Source organism: Microcebus murinus, chromosome X (assembly GCF_040939455.1).
Source record: "Microcebus murinus isolate Inina chromosome X, M.murinus_Inina_mat1.0, whole genome shotgun sequence".
Lineage (NCBI taxonomy): Eukaryota > Metazoa > Chordata > Mammalia > Primates > Cheirogaleidae > Microcebus > Microcebus murinus.
Window position 1 is genome coordinate 83,395,072 of NC_134136.1, and position 5,372 is coordinate 83,400,443.

The following is a 5,372-nucleotide window of genomic DNA, read 5'->3' on the forward strand; positions in this document are numbered from 1 at the left end:
GCATAATTTTGATCATCGCCAAACATGCCTCCTCTTTCGATATTTTCCCAAACATTTAGAAAAATATGACAATGCATTCTTAGCTAGTGGACCATGAAGTGACAGGGGATAGGACAGATTTGGGCCAGGGGCCCTTCTTCTGAGACAATGGATTCCTAACCCAGTGCACATCCGAGTGAGTCACCAATTCATATAAATCTAATCACACTCTTTGCGGTGGAGAGCCATACATAGCCAGTTCTGGTGGTACCTTCATTTCAGGCCACATAATTCACCCAGGAGGTAAGAAGGTGGGTCCCAGCAGAGACCTGCCCAAGCATGACTCTGTGTTTCTGTTTACCGAAATGTCACTTGCAAATCTGGAGAAAGCACCCTGGGTGAAGGATTTTAAGACTCAAAAAAGGCATCTTAGGCGAACACACACAATTTGGGAGGCCAGTGGTAGAATCATGTCGCCATTCCCAATGCATTTGACAAACTAGGCTGATTCGTAGTCTCCCAGAAAGCATTTTCCTGGGATGTGTCTTCTTGTCTGATGGCCTGAAATGATCTTTTAAAACCCAGGGTATCCAACTTGATATTACTAAGTCATTTAAGGACACGCATAACAGCAAAGTATTCATCGCCAGTAGGAATGATTTTTCTAAAGGAGAAAAAGTAAATAAATCAATAGAAGACTCCACAAAAATAGAATTGTTGCTAATCCAAGAATCAAAGTGATGCCTCATAGGGATATTGAATTATAACAAATTTTGGCTTTTACCTATAATGATGGCTCTCAGATAGAAATATTTTAAGTGCTTAGAAGTGTGTGTGTGTGTGTTGCCTGAAATTTTCAAAAGAATCAGTCTAAATATTTTGTAAAATTGCAACAAAATACCGTCACAAGCCTATGGTTTTGTCAGATAATTTTGGAATATTTAATGAGGTTGGTATAAAAACCTCCATTAATTCAAAGTACACTTGAAGAGCACACAGAGTGGGGGAATTATCCTTTTGAAGCAACTATTTCTCATCCCACGAATGGGAAATAATTAGGGTTTTGGAATTTCGTTAGGCGAATTTACCTGAATCCCAAGTTTTAGTTTAAAAATGTATGTCAAATTAGCGCATTGCATTTGTCTTCGAGGAGTTTATATAAAAGGCTTTTGGTTTTAGTTATTCCACTTTTCATGTGTGTGTGTGTGTGTGTGTGTGTGTGTGTGTGTATGGAGGTGTGCTTGGTGTTATCTGTGTATGCATATATGTACATATTATATATAAAATACCCATGATTTCACTCCTATGTGGGAGCTAAAAAAGTGGATCTCATGGAGGTGAAGAGTAGAAAGGTGGTGACCACAGGTGGGAAGGGTGTGTGGATGGGAGGAGGAACAAAGAGAAGTTGGCTAAGGGGTACAAACATACAGTTAGGTAGAAGGAATATAGAGTTCTAGTACTCAATAGTATAGCAGGGAAACTGTAGTTAACAATAATTTATTCTATATTTCAAATGTTCATGGGGTGTTGAGCAGGTGGGACGGGGAGAAGAGGATGGGTATATTCACACCTAATGGGTGCGGTGTGCACCGTCTGGGGGATGGGCACGCTTGAAGCCCTGACTCAGGTGGGGCAAAAGCAATATATGTAACTTAAACATTTGTATCCCTATAATATGCTGAAATAAAAAAATAACTAGAAGATTTAAAATGTTCCCAACACAAAGAAATGATACATGTGTGAGGTGATGGATGTCCTAGTCACACCAATTTGATCATTACACGTTGCACATGTGTATGAAAAGATGGCATGTACCCCCCCAAAAAAATAGGTACAATTATTGTACATCCATAAGCATATATTTAAAGGGACAAGTATCTACACAAACATTTCCTTTCTTTACTTTGTAACAAGAGAGCTGGTTTCTCTCAATATTTGAATAGCTTGCAAATATATCTTTAAGTCACACCGAATTCTCTTTATTTCTTATGAGCCTTCACTGCATGTGAGACCAGTGTTCTGAGGCTGGATATTGAATGTTATAGACACTCTGTTGGGTTGTGGTTTAGGGTTAGGGTTGGTGTGTGGTTGGGAGGGGGGTGTTGAAGACATAGGCAGGGATTTCAGCATGGGCAATCCACGCCGTTTGCTCTCAGCTCTGCCATGTCTCTTCTGGGCTGGATAATTAGGTTCTCCCCTAAAACCCCATCTTCTAGCAAGCCGGCAGAAGAAACTGCCTCTCCTAAGGGAGCCTGGGTCATTGGCTTTGTGTCTGGAAAAAAGATTGCTGGCTTTCCTGGAAGACTGTCTAGTTCTTCTCATGATTTTTCAAATTGAGACTCACTTCTCTGTCCTTACTGCTAAAGGCTTGCTTTTTCTTTTCTTTCTTTCTTTCTTTCTTTCTTTCTTTCTTTCTTTCTTTCTTTCTTTCTTTCTTTCTTTCTTTCTTTCTTTCTTTCTTTCTTTCTTTCCTTCCTTCCTTCCTTCCTTCCTTCCTTCCTTCCTTCCTTCCTTCCTTCCTTCCTTCCTTCCTTCCTTCCTTCTTTCTTTCTTTCTTTCCTTCTTTCTTTCTTTCCTTCTCTCTCTCTCTCTCTCTCTCTCTTTCTTTTATTTTCTTTTTTATTTCAGCATATTATGGGGGCACAAATGTTTACGTTACGTATATTGCCCCTTGCCTGACCTGAGTCAGAGCTTCAAGCATGTCCATCCCCCAGGCAGTGTGCACCATTAGGTGTGAATATACCCATCCATCACATCATTAGGTGTGAATATACCACACATCATTAGGTGTGAATATACCCATCCCCTCCTCCTCCTTCCCACCTGCCCAACAGCCGATGAATGTTAGCTATTACTGTATGTGCACTTAAGTGTTGATCAGTTCATACCAATTTGATAATGAGTACATGTGGTGCTTGTTTTTCCATTCTTGTGATACTTCACTTAGTAGAATGGGCTCCAGCTCCATCTAGGATAACACAAGAGGTGCTAGATCACCATTGTTTTGTGGCTGAGTAGAACTCCATGGTGTACATATACCACATTTTATTAATGCACTCATGCATGGATGGGCACTTGGGTTGTTTCCACATCTTTGCAATTATGAATTGTGCTGCTATAAACATTTGAGTGCATATGTCTTTATTATAGAATGTCTTTTGTTCCTTTTGGTAGATGCCCAGTAGTGGGATTGCTAGATCAAGTGGCAGTTCTACTTTGAGTTCTTTGAGGAATCTCTATACTACTTTCCATAGTGGTTGCACTAGTTGCAGACCCACCAGCAATGTCTGAGTGTTCTTATCTCTCCACATCCATGCCAGTGTTTGTTGTTTTTTTTTCATAAAAGCTGTCGTCACTGGAGTTAAGTGATATCTCATGGTGGTTTTGATTTGCATTTCCCCAATGACTTGGAACAGTCCTCCTTTGCTTCATTCAGAGAGATTTTCAATTGAGACGTCCGGACATCACCCTGTCTCTCTACTGCCCTGGGCACTACTGCTAGAGTATGTTCCTAAAAAAAAACACCTCTGATTACTCTTTAAAAGGCCTTGAAAAATAATAATAATGATGGAAAAAACAACAAATGATAAGAACAGAAACCAACAAGAACAATATGGAAAAGTCCACACTCCTCAGCCCGGTGCCTTCTCCTACACCTGGCGCCTACAGATTTGTCCGGCGTGGTCCTCACCTGCTGGCATCTTCCATCTCCAACAGCCAGGTGCGTTCCACTCTGCTCCCTCATCACGATTTCTCAGGGCCCCCAAGTGCAGCCACACCTGGATGAGCTGTTGGTTTGTCCTCCACACATAGGGAAATAAGTGGCCTAATTTATGCCCCTGATGAGTGACCCAAATATAAGATATACATGACTGTCGCAGAGCCTAATCTATCCCTGTCCCTGGAGCAGTTGCATCCTCAATGTCTCCATTCATCATTTACTTAGCAGCATCCACGGATGCCACCAAGCTCTAAGAACTATGGTCACAGGCACCACCGTCGTCAGGAAGATGGTGATTAGAGTTGACACACATGCCAGTAAATTGCGGGCCAGTTTTACTCTTTAATTTCTCGTCTGCCCGTCTCCTGGTGGAGCTACCCGGATATTTAAGGTCACGTTGTAAAGCCCTGTATTCCGGGGAGAGGACGGGCAGGAAGCAGATGTTTGCGAGCGACAGGCTCGTGAACCTGAGTGTGGTGAAGATTCAAGACTGTCAGCTGGGCACTGTGGTATGGCAACAGTGTTTCGTGTTTCTACAGTACCATTCTCCACGGAACTCGAAGGGCTCAGACGTGACTTTTATGGCTTGTGAAACTCCTGCAAATGGAGCACCGCATTTTATTTTTAGACTGGGCTAATCATTACTACCAAGAATGTTGCTTTTAAAATCGTTAGGTATACGTGCATTATGTATTACCTACCCAAACACTGCACGGTGTGGAATGGATATAATAGTAGATAGAAATATCTAGAGATAGGGATGATATAACCTATCCTCAGTGCAGTGGGGAAGATGAAACAGAAATATAATACCAGTGGAAACATTAAAAGCCATAGAATAATATTAGGGAGAGCTGCTTTCATTAGCATTCCTTCAAAAGATACCCCTTTTAAATATTTGATCTAGACTTGAGCACATCGAATGCACAACAATAATTGACAGTCGTAAAGGCAGGTATAAGGCGCTGCAAATTTCTAATACATCTCCTGAGTTGTCAAAGAAATATTAAATTATGAATTCACTCAGGACAAAAGTAAGATTAATTTTGGTTTGTAGCCCAGTAACTATTCTGTATGTATTTGGGAAAATATCCCAGAGGCTGTCAGCTTTTCTTTGGCTCTCAAAAGAGAGTGATATTGGGAAGAGAAAGAAAAAAAAAAAAAAAAAAAACAGTCAAAGCAGTAAGGTGAATTGAATGCCTTTTATTTAATTTTTCTGCTTTCATTTGTTTTTAATTTTTAACTTGCTTCTTAATTTAAAATAAAAGTCACACTCATACATGGGAGGGAAATCTCAAAGGGGAAAAGTGATATGCAAGACAGAATAAAACACTGTCAAAACCCAAACTGACAACTCTTTCTATATCCCTCGTGTATTGTTTTCTGCGCACACATCTGTGTAGAGTTGTGCATATGAATGTGTGTATATGTGCCTATGTGTATCTAAATGTATATGAGTGTCTATACATGTCTGTGCTTTTTATCACAATTAGAGGATATTCTACACAACCTTCTGTGCCTTACCTCTTATTATAGAGCTTATCTTTGGAAAAGTTTCCATGTCATCACACATAGATTCTAGTGTCCAAGGAATTCGTTTCATGAAGGTTAACATATTTTATTTTACTAGTTCTCAGTTATGGCCACTTGTGTTGTTTCCAGTCTTTTGTAC